A 17,320-nucleotide genomic window follows, 5' to 3' on the forward strand; every position below is an offset into this window, starting at 1 on the left:
AACATTTAGTCTATTTTAACGTTTAAATGCATCAATCTGGTGCACTTTGAAAAGAAATTCAGAGGTAAGATTTGATTATTCTTATCTATGGATGTAAATACTGTATTTGTGCTGTAGCCTGAACTATTTTGCACTTTAACCATGCACACACAGGTTGAATAGTTTTTTCTTCATATTTTTGCATTAATGTCACTAAGCATACCAGTATAAATATATATTCATATGTGTAAGTGGGATATATATAAGTAAGTGGGATTGTCTGGAATCTGGCAATGTAATAACCATTATGGTGGGATACACTGGCTAAGCAATTTACAAAAATGTCTGTGCTGACATAAATAGTTTACATGAGAATACATTATAATTTTGCAATTTCAAAACCGGATTACCCGGGAACCGCTTGTTGTACCGATGCATGTGTTGAGTGAAGAGTTTGTGAAATATTTCACAGAGAGTAATGGTATGAAGAGATTTATGCAGAATGCAAATATGATAACATTTCATGTAAGTTCAATGTTAATTTTCTCGCAAACCTGGCAATAATATCATTGGAAAGCTTAGATTCTGGTTGAGGTGGTTGTGCCAGACTCACACCTTTGGCTGAGTCAGAGGGAGAACAGGTGTGCGGTTGTGAAGAAGTTGGTAATTTCATGGTGCAGATTAACACTTTTGCATGTACTGTATCCATGTCACATTCTCATTAGGGGCTGAGCCCCCCTAAAGGTCTGATCCTAGAATCTCCCCTGCTGCTACTTCATACTTGTACTCCACTACACCTCAGAGGGAAATGTTGTAATGTTTACTGCACTACATTTATCTGACAGCTTTTGCTTTATTGCTTCACGCTAGGCTTGTTTCTGAGACAGCTCATTGAGTATCGGATACAGTTAAAACTATTGAGGAAATATTTTCATTTTATATTAGTCCAGTATTAAACGAGATCGCTGCAGTCGGCAACGGCGAAAAAAGCTAAATTGTCCAGCTTGTATTTACGTTCATAAAAGTGCTCGTTTTTCCGCTGTCAGGCTCAGATTAATATTGAGTTATATTGTGTCTGACAACATTATGGAAAGGATTTCTAAGGAGGTCGATCTTTCTGTTAGAGTAAGATCCTTTTTTTAAAGATAAAAAGTCCGCAAAATTGCGTTCGCTAAACCCACCAGACTCCATGGAAATAAACAGTAATTTTAGCATCGTAAAATATGGACATTCTAGAACATATCTGAGCTCTGAGCAGCGCTTGCTCTGGCTTGAGTCAGCGCGACTATATGTTTGGTCAATGTTTTCTTTCTTTCATTCCAATTTCGGGTCTGTCAGTCACAGCTCCAGCCGGGGACAGGTCACCGGAACCGGGGACTGTCCCCGGAAACTGGGGACGTCTGGTCACCCTAGGCTACAAGGGACGGGCATTTTATGTCATTTCAACATTTGTGTACTCATATTGAATTATATAGAGTACCCTAGTTGGTTACTTGCAGAAACAATTCAGACACATCCAGTAAAGTGATCCCTACTGGTCCTGGCTAACGCCGCCATGCTAACCCTGCTAACTGCTAACGTTATCGGATTAACGTTAACGGTTACCTATTCAGCGGCCATAGCCGACAACGGTGAGTTATTATAAGCCAAGAGAGGGGGGCTGGGAGGACGTGAGTTTACAGTGTGTTTAGCGATTGTTGCTGTAATTCTAAGCCAATAAAGTGTGTTCAGTCAGGTGGAGAGGACGGCAAGGTAGTGTTATTTTTAGCGGAGAGGATGGCGACGTTGTTGGGTTTTTAGCGGTTCCTACCGTAATTCTAAGCTGAAAAAGTGTTAGCTACTCCGCTGTGCTGTGAACTAATGTCTGGCTATGTGAGACAAGCGTCTAGCAACATTGTTGTGGATCCTCTGGTATCAGCCTGGCAACCAACGTGAACTTCGAGTCTAGGGAGGAGGGGGCAGGGGAGACGACTCTCTCCAGTATTTCTGAATTTGTACTGCAGTAACAATTTTAAACACTAGCAGTAAGTATTACATATTGCACCTTTAAAATAGTTTAGATTTGTGTACATTGTTTCTGTTAATAATGTATTGTATTAAGTGTCAATTTCATTATAATATTCAGATTTATCATACATAATTGAACATGCACATGTATTTTAAGTTCCATTAAACAGGGGTCACATTTGAGCATTTAAAAGTTTACTTGAAAGTAACACAATAGTTACTTTCTGAAGTAACTAATTACTTTCATAATTTGTAAATGAATAACTTATGTAGTTACTTTTTGGAAGAAGTAACTACTAACTGTAACTAATTACTTTTTAAAAGTAACTTGCCCAACACTGATCATCTTACTGCCCAACATATCATAACCTTGAAGCTGGCGATGGTAACGTTAGCCAAAAGAATATTCCATAACATAACATAACATAAAATAATATAACATAACATAGCATAACATTAGATACATTGCAGAGTTAGAGAACATAAGCTGTGTCGCAATCCAACAATTTAGGCTACAGGGTTGTTTTGCCAAAGTTAAACTGCATGTTTCCATTATAAGGAAGTCAAACTTGCAGTTTCTGTCATACATCAGTCACAGTGGTTGTAAACAGCTGTGGTCCACCCGCCCGGTCCTCCGGTCACGTTAGCAGTTAGCATGTGTTAGCATGGCGGCGTTAGCACCAGTTTTCTTTTTGCGAGTAATGTAGTGGAATTTGTCCGAAATAAGGCCTTAAGGCCAGTCAAATCGGACTCCTATTAATTCATTCCCAAGTCTTCTATATTGGATTTAAGTTTACCAGAACACAAGGATCAATCTGAGACGAAGAATTTAGTTAAGCAAATTTACACAATTGTGGGTTCATTGACAGCATCTAAGTTTGGCATCAAACACTAAGGCAGATCTGGTCCACCGCAATCTCGTCTGAAGACACTCATCTCTCCTCTCCCTTCAGTTTTTATCCTATCCTCATAAGGGGGTGTCTTCTTGTTTTTTAGACAGAAACTGTTATCTTACACACAAACACACAAGGTTGGGTTGGTGCAACTTCCTCTTCCGTTCTCGCAACCTTCAACAATGCACCTCTAAGCCATAAAAGCTTAAACTATTTTTTATGACTTAAGCTTAACTTTTAGTTAGTTTAGAGTACTTTTAACCACTTCCTCAATGACTAACACAGCTGTTTTGCAACGAGCACATACACACATTTTGTTAATAAAATATTTCTACAGTAACTAACTCTAGTACTCTATATAATTTAATGCGAGCACATGAATTGTTGAAATGACTGGTAATGCCCACCCCTACTACGTTAGCCGTGATATAAATTAATGAATCTTACCTGTTTAGTTAGGAGGAAATGAGCCAACTCGGCTTTTGGGCTCTAAGCTTTCTCCACCTTTTACATGCAACTCTGTAATATTTACCCGTGTTTTACCTCTTTTCTGGTTATGCAACTGTTTAGAAAGATGCAGAGTTTTTTAAGATCGGGTAGAATGAATCTATTATCTGAGAATCGAGTTGCTGCTACCATCGCTGTAACCAGCACTTTTGTTTTGCGTGTTTGCATTTCATGTCTGACAACCCTGGTGTCAAAGGCAACTCACATGCCAACATACGGAAATTTATATTTAAATATAGAGAATACTGGCTTTGGCATTGTCAGAAAATATAGCATTTCAACTTAGCATGTTTCCTTAATATCTGTTGAAATATTGTGGAGATTTCTTGATTAAATACAATAAATGTATTACATATTGGACCTTTCAAGTTTTACTCAAGTACTGTACTTGAAAGTACTTGTACTTTTTTTTTCATCCCACTTTCTACTTCTACTCCACTGCATTTTTATGTAAGCTTTAGTTACTTAACAAATTCATATTTTTACACACAAAACATCCAAAGAGTTCATTAATTATGTTTTGTTTTAAATTAAACTCCCCAACAAAACGCCTGGAGACTTACAAACTAAATATTCTGTGAATAAGCACGATTCCTGTGGTGTCATAAGAGTGCCATAAAACAGAATAAATCTGTAAAAGAATACAGTTTTTGCCTATTGCTTACACACTTTTTGCAGAATTTGGCTCATTATCTCAAAACTCTACACACAAGCCAATCAGACATAGCACTTGGTATGTCTAATAATGACAACTCACATCTATGCCAAAATGAAACACTGCAATCCAAACCATACACACAAGCACCATTTTGAATTACTCATATCACCAGCAACACACTCATGGGCTTTATATAAAACACTGCAGTCTTTGTATTTCTATTTTTATTGTCATTTTCTCAGACTCAGTCTTCTGTAAAACTCAAAAGTAGAATTTCTGCAGTAATCAAACAAGAGTTTTTACAAAAAACAAACGTTTACAGAAATAAAGAAAAATAGAATCACATATCATCACATTTAGTAACAAAACAAAAGTAAAAAAGCAAACAATTACTGGATAAATTGCTATTGGGGAAAAAAAACATACTTGTTTTGTGTGTGTGTGTGTGTGTGTGTGTGTGTGTGTGTGTGTGTGTGTGTTTGTGTGTGTGTGGTGATTGGCTGGGGGGCGGGATCCTGCCTTCTGTTCAGATATGGCCACAAGACCTCTTCAACATCACAGATGATGTCTCTTCCATGTCTGACTCCTCTTTCTCTTTGTTCTCCTCTTACTCTGACTGTCATTGCCTCCATGCTTGCAAAGTTCTCAAAATGGCTTACCTGAGACCTATTTGTAGTGCTAAGGCTCAGACCGATTGGTGTTCTGTTTTCAGGTGTCTATGTAAGTGCCTACAATTGCCAGATGAGTTTTGCATTTTGAACTGAGTGTTTTCCCAATGATAACAGGAGATTTCGTTTTTGAACAAACTGTCTAATGTTAGAAAACGTGTGTAGTGTTTTGCAATAAGTGTGTTACAGAATTGCAAACAAAGTGCAAAGTTGAGAATGTGTTTAAGCTATGGTTACACTGTGTTTAAGGTATGCTAAAGAAATTTAGGTGTTGAGGCTTTGGTCTAAGCATTTGTTTTTAGTGTGTAAGCAATGGGCAAAAACTGTAAGAAAACAGTCCACACAGCATTCTGGGATGGGAGACCAAACATTCTGTTATAGAGACCGCAACCTTATGAGTCTCCCAAATTATTATATTATACAACTGTATTTTTTTTCCGGGTTAATTAGGCTAATTACACTAAAAAAAAAGGAAATTAGCTGGTTATTACAAAAAAGCGTAACGTGTAATTTTAACAAAACAATTTCATGTTTCAAAGGTGAATGTGATAAAATCATGTAGGATAAGCATGAAATTCAACAAATTAACATTTGAGGTAACGTGATTCAATATAGTCAGACTGATCTTGCACCGAAGATGGACTAGCAAGATCACGGGAGATCACGCGAGATGACAAACCGAGTGCCCAGGAAAATAACAACATTATCACGTGAAGAACTTGCCTGGCGTGCCTGGAGTTCATTTGGAAAAGGTAAGATAAAATCTGTTTTCATCCCTCTAAATGTAAACAAAACAATGTGTATAAAGTCATCAGCAGACTGTCCATCATTTTCAGCAATATTTGGTCATGCATGTTTGTTATTTTTGTACTCAGGCCGTTAATGTCATGCTGGCATATTCATGTTAGCTAACGTGACGATAGTTGGCTCGCAGTTAATCAAGGTGTTTCTCTACCATTTGCGCCCTGTTTTGCCTGCCATATGCTTGTAGGTGTCCAACTTATTATTTTATGTTGTTTGGCTTAAAACCCTCTGGGGTCGCGCGTTTTGCTCGATTTTTTTCACATAGCAGCAAAATAGACTTAAAATACTCCATCATTTTTGGTCATGCAGACAGGGCTTAAAGTATTCCAGCACCGTGCCGGATCTCCGGCGTGCAGCCATGAGGAAAACAAAATTTGGGAACTTACATGCGGTTTGATATTTTCAAGTCAATTGATTTCACCTACCAATCATATGAGAGGAACGCAGCTCTAACTAATGCAGGGATTAAGTACTCGGCCCTGGTGCCCGATTTCTGGCGTTTGACTATTTTAGAAAAATTAATAGAGCTCAACAGCGGGTTCCGGAAGTAAAAATACAATGCAATTTCTCCATTGACATTTGCAGTATAAGCCATAAAATCGTAACCGTTGATGGTAGACTTAAAACCAGCTTGCCTACATGACTAAGCGATTGTATATGCTCATATAGACGCCAAAAATCATGGGGCACTAACCTTATTTAGAGATAAATGTCTTTTATTCGCTATGTCTTGGATAAGTACTTCATTACCCACAATCCTGAACAATCCCACAATCCCACAGTGATGACTCTGATTGGTGGAACTCATGCTGGTGAGGAGGGGTGGTGTCAGTACCCGATCTCTGCTGCCTGCACGATCCGTCACGAGGATTTACGACACTGCACGAATCACGATCTGTGTGTCACACCTCTGCCGGGAAGCTAACATTAATTTAGCTAACAGCTAATTCGGCTAACAGCTAGCTGACAGCTTGATTCAGTCTAAAATAATGTTAACTCAAAACCGTAAAGCCATCTACAGCTGACGTAACAGCCGTTATATATGTTAACGGTTATTTTCAGGTTTTATTTTGAGGGTCTTTTAAAGTTATTACATGCTGTCTCAGCTAGCGGTTAGCCGAATTAGCTGTTAGCTAAACCAAAGCCCGTCTGCAGAAAGCCGTTCCACTCCCTATTCATCCCCATTGTACCGAATATGGTTGCAGTTCCACCAGAGTTCCACTGGGGGTGATCGCGGTCCAGTGCTAAATGAATGGGACTCTATGAATCAGAATCAGAATCAGAAAAGGAGCTAGACCGCTAAATTTGTCTCTTTCGCCTGATTGTCGTTGAGAAATCTCAGATTTGATTGTAGTTTTTGCAAGTTCAACATGGATTATAGGTCAAAAGTTGAATGAACGAGTACTTGTGTCCTTTCGATTTCTTACAGGTTGAGTCGTTGTTGCCCATAACACACTAGCATTCTGCTAATGAATGCTGATTGGTCAGTGAAGGACTGATTACGATCGGAGATCCCGCTTGACGGCATCCAAAGCAGAACCAGAATGTCAGAGTGAATCAACACATTAAAACATTAGCAAACCTCTTTCTAGCACGTGTATTAACAGGGAGAGCCTAACCTGTCAGCTGTGTTGTTGATGCTTCGAGAGAACAAAGGAAGCGACTCAGAGCTTGCTGTAAAGCAGTATCTCTGGCCGTATATGTGTATGACGTCATTGACATTTTAAAAGGCTTTTTAGAACAAAAAAGCCACTTTAAAAAAATCTAACACCCAGCAGTGTGTATTTTCTTAGCCTCCCCTGTCGAATGCAACATTCAAATTACTAGACAAAAAATTATATCCTGAGAAAAGTGGATTTTGAGGGGTATAGCTCCATAGCATGGCTAAACCAAAGAATTTCTAATCAGGGAAGAAGTTCCACTCTCTCGTTACTTCCGGCTTCTGAACAGGTTGCAGTTCCACCAGAGTTCCATATAGGGGGCGCTCACATGCCAGTGCAGAATGAAGGGGACGTCATTGTACCTGCCCATCCTGGTGGCACCCCGCTCCCTCCCTACTCAGCTGCTGCCACCTCACCAACTCTGAATGACTCCTCATCCCTTTCATCTGCTGGTAGCTCATTTGATACAGACATATTGTCTTCTCCTGAGTCCACCTTCTCGAGATCCACTGCTTGGTCCATTGTCTTCCCCATGCCCCGGTTTGCTTATGATACTCAGCTACAGCTGGACAGGGCCAATGCTGCTTTTAAAGAAACTGGAGCTTTGTTGAATCCTGATACTAAACTTAAATCTGCTATTCTTGATGGCTTAGCTGAAACGATCGTCAAGTACAAAGTGTACCTCTCTGACAGGGAGTTTGATGAGGTAACAGCAGCTCTGGTAACTACACATCCATGTTTAAAAGAGCCAGGTTCAGTGACTGGGTATGGCGGATGGAAGACAAGCCTGAAGTATAAACTTGCTAACTACCGAACAAAACTCTGACGGCTTGTTTTTTTGTAGGTGAGTGCAGAGTTCAAGAGAATCACAACGATCCATTTGCAGTCAAAGTTCTTCTCCGAGCTTGATGTTCACTCTGCAAACCTGATGAAGTACCTGATGTATGCCAAGAAAGGTGGAGTTCAAGGGAGAAAAATCAAGACCATCATGGCACCCATAACCCAGGTATGATACCAATGTAAAAGTGACAAAAATCACTTAAAACTTGGTCATTGTAGAAATGACTTTGAGCACCACATCTGTTCCCCCATTAGGGGTCATTGTTTAAAAGTGAGGGGCATCATTTAATCCTGAAACATCTGCTCTGAAATCATAAAACTCTGGAATCTGTTGGAAAGCAGTTTTGAAGCACAGAAAAAGCATGGGCACTGTATACACGTCTGACATAAAGCACTCAAAAGCGGTCCCTTTTATCGTCCTGTCTTAAATGGAGATGGCAGGTATTCTTACCACATTGGCCACTGTGATTATCGTAAAACTTAAAGGATATAAAGTGGAATAGTCTGTTTTGCATCCTCAAAGGTCTCTGCGTGTACCTTAATGAAGATCCAGAGAAGCTGGTGAAGCAATACCTGGTATGTTAATGTATGTGTTCACTATGGAGATTATCAGAGTTGGAGTGGATGGGGTTTCCTGTGTGTTCCCATTAGATTTAAAATTAGGTCAAGATAAGGCCATTAAAACTATCTTCTTCTCTCACTCACTTAGTGACACGCACCATACTGTAGTGCAATCCCAAACCGCCCCCTACCTGCTACAACTTTACTACCAACTGTCACTCCAAATCAAGTCACTTGCTGTTGTGGAGGGTCACTTAAATAAGGGGGAGGATATAAACACACCGACTTTTGGGAAGTCCTCACCTTTCTCAGACAGAGACAGGAAATAATTGGATAATGATGGATGTCGTAATTACATTCATGGTTAAGTGAGTTTGTGAAAGGAAAATGATTAGGTGACTTAAATAAAAACTCACTACCACATAAAAATTCTTTGGCCTGTTTTTTTTCATCATGTAATTCTTCTTTACATGAACAAAAACAGTGTATCAAATGTCTGTTTGAGGTAAAGTAACTTATTACTGATCTTTTTGGAAATAACCAGGCCGGTTTGGGAGCCTCTCTCCTTGTCTTTCTCTCAGACAAGAACACACACACACACACACACACACACACCATACTTTAACTCCTTCTTTTTCCTTTAATAAGACAATATACCTTTATTCAAATGGAATAATTAATACTGAACTCATGATTACAACAGACAGGCCCTTAGTATGGCTTAGTTGTTGAAGTATTTCACCGACTCAGCGAAACCACTTTAATGTCAATTGGTTATTTGATTACATTTGCATTATTATATTATAAATATGGATTAAGTTAGTGATAGCTGTTTTACAGTAATACTGTAAATATTGTGTGCTATAAATATGCATGTAATGCACATCAGTAAAAAAATCTTTGTCCTTGTTCATTTTTTTTTTTGTCACAGGATGTCGATGAAAGCACTCAAATCCATAGCGGAGACAGTATTTGGAATCTTTGTCATTCGACAAGAAGGTGCAGAGCCTGGCGATGACCCCACGGATGTTGGGATTGTCCTGGAGGGGGTGGAAGTGATGAGTGAGTTGTGCAATGTAGCTTTTGCTGTGGTGATGTTGCTGGGTCTTGTCTACGCGCTGAACCTGAGCTACCCCCAGGAGCTCAAGTACACTTTTGAGGTTCTGCAGAAGAAACAAACTATCGAACAAAAGACAAGTTCTCAAAACACTGCTTTCCCGTTAAGAAACATTGCCATAGCAAAAGCTACACCATCATTCTAACCTGAGGAAAACTATACCAACACTTTTTTTAGCGATAGTTTCATAGAGCCTGACCTATAATCAGTCCTTAAAGACCCTGTGCAATCCAAAACAAGATTTAAAAGTAGTTATAGTTCTCAGAGTTGAGCAAATTTACTGATACTTTATTTATTTACTTTGTTATATTTGGAATTTGATTTCTATCCTAAAAAACAGTGCCCAAGACCACCCACTAGTGGCTAAAAAACAATAAGAAAACTTGTACCTTCTGTTTTGTTGTTTAGGTACACCAGCACATTAAACTACAGGTGTTAGTAAGTGCAAATATTTAAGAGGAATGTGAGTATAAAGACAGGGCCCCATTTCCCAGTATATTAGTGTTCAGCTCATCTGGGGTTTTTTTTGTGCTCTGTTTTTATTAAAAAATGTTCTCTCTGATGCAAGGTCCAGTCTATTGGCACTGAAGGAAAGCTGTATGCTGAATTATTTTTTCAGTTTCTCATAACAAAATTAAGACTAACCTATCTTTAAGTTTTTTAAGTTTAAACATTTACATATTTCAGGAGTTAAACTTGATTGTAAGATCTCCATTTGTCTTGTTTTTACCCTTGATGACAACCATACTGTAGACATTGTTGAAACTTGTTTAAAAAATGTCCCTAGCGACGTTTCAATGTAAAAAAATATATATGTTAAAAATGTTCTATCTTTGGTAAATATTTTTTATTAACTTCTCTGTGAGTTCACCATCACATAAAGCCACAGGTGCAAGATGTACAAAGTGCAAATGTTAAGAGTGTGTTAGAGTGGGATGCGAGTGAGAGGGCCCATTTCCCTGTATTCTCATAACAGACTTGAGATATATTTCCTTGTGTTATCAACAAGCAACTGCACTGTGTAAAACAATGTGCATTATAATTTTGGAAATACAATTTGATTGCACCATTTCTCATTTGTTGTGTGTTGTTTCCACCATTAGAGTTTGTTAAAAAGGTTTTAATTTATTAACACTCAAAAGCTATTCTTTGAATTAATGTAATTAAATCATGGAAAGGATTTCCATGTGATTAAATGGCTTTCTTTCAGCATTAAGCACTTTTGTTAGGCTAACTTAAATTGCATAGATTGGATCTACTTTATTAACTACTGTAATTGTACTACTGTAAAATAAGTTGTATGTTGTTGTTGTTGTTGAATGCAAATTAAGTAAATTAGTTGGTCCAAAACATTGCAAATTAGTTGGGCTGACACTATTAAATTAAGCTGTGCCCAACCATAGTATGTATGATGTTTATGTTTGTAATAAAACTAGATTATTGTTATAATGTAATTTGTTTTCTTGGCTAATATTATGAATTAAAAAATAAAATGTTTGATTTTTCTTAATGTGAAATGCCTTTTTTAACTGTCACATTGGGATATAATCATTACAGATTTTAGATTAATGCTCACAAAGTTGGTGGTCCTTTGAGGCAATACGTTTTTTTATCTTGTATTTTCATTATATTTGTGTTGAAATAGATTTTGTATAGACATTTGGACACTAAGTGAAGACTGAGGTTGAAATAGAATGTTCATGTATTTCATTTGAATTTTAATCAATCACTTTTTTCTAATAATCTAAACATAAATTAATATATTTGAGGATTTCTTTCAACAGCTGATTAATGTACTCTAATGAAATATATAATTATATTATGTCTATGTTCCTAAATAAACTTTTATTTATTTATTACTTGAGTTGTGTTTGCAAATGGGAACATTCAGCAGCTTTTACAATCCCTTTTCTGTCCAAAGAGCATGAACGCTGACTGTTTGCAGTCGGGACCCGCGTGAGTGCGGTTTTCATGTTCCAGTTTTTCAGCCTCAGAGGGGAGAGAGAGCGGCTGACTGTTCGAGCCCTGTATAATTACGACTTTATGACATTTCATAAACAGCTGATTGAGCGGCAGTGCGCTGCTGCTACATGCATACAGCGAAAACCCTGCATGTGCACGTGTGATGTTGCTGTTGCGCGATGTAAATCATGCGGCGCCCGAGTGAATTTGACCGGTAACAGCTTGTCAGAGGCCGGTCACGATCCTAATCCCTCTTGCTCCTCTCTCCCGTTAAACTTGGAACAGCCAGCAGTGGAGAGACTGGAAGAGCCAATATACATGGCTGTTTGTTAAACGTGTCGTCTTTAACCCTTGAGAGAGATTATCTATTGATTGATGGAATAGCTGACGGTATAACGCCGTTGCATCTTGAGCAAAGTCGCACTTGGCCATTTGCTGCATCCTTTGGTTTTATTCAGTATATATGCAAGTAACAGCTACATGCTTTTCACTTCACCTTTTCACATTTTAGTAGTAAAGTTCTTGTTTATTTTCAGGCTGGAGGCAATTCCAGGTGCAACTCCCAATACACTTTTGTTTGCAGAGTAAAGTTGAAGCTCAAACAGAACATTTTAGAGGATGTTTCTCCTGCAGGGGGTTTACAAACTAAAACATAACCTAAGTGTCCAAAAGGCCTCAGGCAACTGTAACTACAGTCCACACACACTGTGGACACACAGCACACAGCACAGCACTTTGTTCAAATATCAATATCAAATATCTGCTGGCAAAACGGTTAAGGATGGAAGCTTGGGGTGCATCGCTTAGGCCTACTTGAACGGAGGAATTATGGTATTCTTTGGTAGCCTGAGTAACTTTAATTGAAACTGGTCTAGTTTGCGTGTAAAAGGCCCTTTAAATTGATTGTGAAGATCTGAGAGGTGGGTCAAAGACCTGAAAGCCATGTGAGGGGTCCATTAGTGGGTCTAGTCTTGGAGGAAGCCCCCTTGATCTGATGGTATCAGCGCCTCAGGGCAGGGAACATACACTCAAAGTAGCCCAAAGCACAGACACACACAAAATGACACAGACACACCCAGATATACACAGGTATATAAGGCGGTTGACGGTGCACTTGAAGGCTGACCACTACACAGGTGTTCGGTAGAGTCACAAAGAAAACAGGAGGATGGAAGAAAAGGGAGCAGAGAATGGAGTGGTGGTCATGGCAAACTGCTACCAGGGATTTGATCCTGCAACGTATCTGCAGATTAACTACAGTCTAACACCCGCTGATTTGGAAACAAAGGACAGCCTTGAGCCGTGGAAAATGCATGCCTGCATAGAGCTTTCACTGAAGGTAAGGAGACATTGTGATGGGTCATACAAACTTCATTCCAAAAACAGTTTATGCTCAATAAAAAGCCTTTAGATTGAGTTAAACATATTGCCTGATTATGATGATAATCTCTTATGTTGCTGGTGTTTATTAAAATAGGTCATTGGTTGCAATAATAACATATGTGTGGCCTATGTTTAATTCAACACTAATAATTTGATTTCTGTCAGAGGCAAATATTTCAGTTGTTGGGCATTTTTGGAGACAAACACTTTGTTTCTTCTCCGTTATTCTCACTCGTTTTTCTGAAAACACGCAAAAGTCGGTGAATATACCTTTATTCTATTTATTATATAGATTTAAGGTGGGTCCAAAAATAGGGTGACCAGACGTCCCCGGTTTCGGTGACTTGTCGCCGGCTGGAGCTGTCCCCCGAAAATGTCCCCGGTTTTCACTGTGACTGACAGACCCGAAATTGTAATGAAACAAACGGTGACCAAACGTATAGTCGTACACCCTACACCCGCAGGCTCAAGACAGCCAGAGCAAGCGCTACGCAGAGCTCAACTTCGGTAAAGTTAGAAGAAATTCACAGATTTGAACTTCCGGGATCAATTACTCTACAGCGAAATGTTATTAAATCACAAACGACGCATCTTTCCTACCGTAGTAAGGTAAACAATGAGCTACAAACTAATTTTCATCAGAACGATCCGTCTTCCAACCTGGAGAAATAACACCGGTCTCTACGAGCAGCCGGCCGTGAGACGGCAGTAAGACTTGCTTAGGGACCGTCTACAAACTACAACACCAAAAAGGGATACAACAACAATATTTATTAATTTAATGATTAAATAAGGTAGTGTCTCCAAACTTACCTCAATTATAACTTCTCTCCTGCTAGTTGTACTACAGCACTTACTTAAAAAAAAAGAAGCATATTCATAATTTTGGGGAATATTTCTTGCCATAATTTTCTTTTAAATATATGTCATAATTACAAAGAGGCATGTCTCCAAAACTACTCTACACATAGAACCCCCCTGCTGGTTGTCTGAATTTCTTTTCAAAGTGCACCAGACTGATGCATTTAAACAATAAAATAGACAAACATTTTTTACAGGGGAGCATGCCCATGGACCCCCCCCAACGGGGCTAGTGGTCCCTGGGGCAGTTAAAAACAGATAAAAAAACATTACCTGTTTTGGAGGTATTTTACGCTTCTGAGCTGAAAATGCCCCCAGATTTTGTCTGGTCACCTTATCCAAACACTGTTCAAACCCAAAGATCTTTGTTTTTCTAGACCTCCAGATTTCCAAACATACCAAACATTTCAGGCTGAATTAAAGGGACAACTGTATAAAATGTCAAATAAATGTATTTACTACTACTGTAGATAAAAAGTCAGAGTAGGAAGTCAGTAGGATACATGATTTGGGAACCATGAATGTCTGTACCAAATGTTGGACCAATTCATCCAGTAGATGTAGAAATATTTCACAGCATAAGTGAAAGCTTTGAACTGCTGGTGGCACTGGATGAGAGGTCAGGGGATCATAAAGCTCTTATGATTCATCCTCTGGGGACCATGTATGTCTGTACAAAATTCCATGGCAAATCATGCAAAAGTTGCTAAGATATTTCAATCAGGACCAAAGTGGTGGACCGAGTGACCAACAGACCTTCAGTGGCATCCCTAGAGCTATGCCCATAGCTAATGAACACCTAAATCAGTGTGCTTTTGAGTCAACACACAGTATGAATTACATAACTAGTTCAGGTAAATGCTGTGTGCATTTATGATAGGGGTTTTTATCTAATTTGATGATTCATTGTCTCTAACAGGCCCTCAGCATGGGACAGAGAAGGCTGCCAAGCTACGTCAGGTCATCATGGACATTGTCCCCATTGACGTGCACTCCCCTCAGCCTCTGGCCCTTGACGTCCTTCCTTCAGCAAGGGGCCAACTGTCTTGTGTCCTGCTACTGTCTGGAGAGTGTCAGCCCTGACCTGTCTGCCTTCACCAGGGCCCTGGGCCACATTGGGAGGCTCCTGCGGCCCGGTGGCCACCTCCTGCTCATCAGAACTCTGAGAATGAGTTACTATTTTGGGGCGCCTGGGGTAAAGATCCCTACGGTCCCAGTGAATGAGGCCCAGGTCTGTGCTAGTTTGAAGGAGAGCGGCTACACCCTGATCAGGCTGGAGGTTTACAAATTGCCTCCGGACTTGAACGTGTGGGGTGATGATGCTTCTGATGTGTTTTTTGTAAAGGCAATGAAGGAGTAAGTGTGAGAAAAGAGGATAGATAAAGCTATTAAAGATGAAAGTGAGAAAGTAAGTATCCAGATGAAAATATTATATATTAGGCCGAGATAAATGCAAGGTTTAGCACATTAGACAATGAGAAAATGGGCTACTGGTGATGCTAATTATAATACTCACACATATATGTTTTTTTGGGGATGAGAGGTTGCTTTGATTCTGATCTTCAATCATTTAAATTGTTTTCAAACTGACTCTTAATGGAAAAAAATGCAAAGACAAAAAAATATGTAAATTAAATATTTCACTTAATTTCCTTGGTCCAGTGAATGTCTTTTCTGAGGGTGAATAAGGAGATGTTTCCTTTTTCTTTCTGTTAGAAATGTAATTACACATTGCCCCATGCAGTTCAAACACAGCAACTACAGTATCAAGAATGTAATGCTGATGAGTTGCAAGTTGTTTTGTAATTTCTGATAATATGAATAAAGATGCTATAACAATTTGTATTTCATGTTTTCTTATTTCAGACTTATATTGCATAACAGCATTATATTGATCAAACTTATTGTTGATTTTAAAAAAGATGGGGGAAGAGATTAGTGGAAGCAGTATAAATTTGATAATACAGCTAAAAAATTGCTTTATTTTAAAGGTATTGATTTTCATGGCAGACAAATTAAAATCTCACAACTGGCGGACGAAACCACTTTATTTTTAAATAGCAAAACAGAAAACGCTTTATCTGACAATGATACATTTTCTGAAGTATCTCTTCAACATTTAACAGATCAAGCTCGCTCTGTTAACTGTTTTACAACATAATTCTGTTTTACTGACCCAAAGTAATGTAAGTTACGTTAAGTAAATCTGACAAAAGTTAAAAAGAGACTATGTTAATGTTACCATCAAAAACAGATAACAGGCTAATATTAGCAACGCTGACGTAGCATTAGTTATCAATGCTCAAGCTAATGTTAGCTAGCATTAACGTAACCGTTAAAACAACGTTAACTCAAGTTGGTGGTGTTCTCAGTTAGCTTTGATTTAACTTAATACATTGTGTAACAGCAGGACAGTTGAGTGTGTTAACTAGCTGCTAAAGTCATTGGACAGGTGAAGTGAAGATAACGTTGTCGGTAGCCGAGCCGGTTACCAACGAAGTTAGTAACGACACGATAACGTTCTTCTAACGGATTCTGTGTTTTTTAGCTTTCTCCCTCATTGTTCTCTGTGAAGTTTGCTGAAAGTGATGTAATGTAGTGTTTTATGTGGAGTGTGTGTGTGTGTGTGTGTGTGTGTGTGTGTGTGTGTGTGTGTGTGTGTGTGTGTGATAGCCAGACTAGATGTAATGTTTTATGTGGAGTGAGCAGAACTGCACCGGACTCCGTTTAAAAAAATTGCTTTTTAAACTCTACATTGCTTGTAAAGATATAACGGGAGTAACTGGCAGACCAGCTTTAAAAGTGACATATTTTCTTTTTAAATAAGTGCTGCATATCAGCTCCAAGGTGTAAGTGTGTTACATTTTGATAAGGGAGATCAAAGTCAATCTCTCCAGTTAGTTCACTTCGTCCTGTGTTGTGATGCAGATGTTTCTCCATGTCAAACTTTTGGTAAGTGAAGTATTTAGATACTTTACTACAGTAAAAGTACTAATACCACACTGTAAAAATACTCTGTTACAAGTTAAAGTACTGCAGTGAAAATGTAACTTCAGTAAAAGTCTAAAAAATAAGTATCATCAGGAAAATGTACTTAAAGTATTAAAACATTGTAGAAAGTGTAAAGGATCCAAACAGTTGTGTGTTTAATCGTCTAATAATTTCAGCTGGACTTGTAGGCCGTTATATTGTTGGCTAGTTTCATTTATAATAAAACATCAGATTTTATAAACTACATGTGTTTATTGTGCAGGAATCTTAATTTTAATTCGTCACGTATTTGTGCAGCTGCTAAAATGGCAGGAGTTTACAGCGACAGCAACCCTCCCAGGAAGACGATGAGGCGCGGCGTCCTGATGACACTCCTCTAGCAGTCGGCCATGACGCTTCCTCTGTGGATCGGCAAGCCGGGGGAGAGG

The sequence above is a fragment of the Sander vitreus genome, chromosome 15, assembly GCF_031162955.1.
Source record: "Sander vitreus isolate 19-12246 chromosome 15, sanVit1, whole genome shotgun sequence".
Classification (NCBI taxonomy): Eukaryota; Metazoa; Chordata; class Actinopteri; order Perciformes; family Percidae; genus Sander; species Sander vitreus.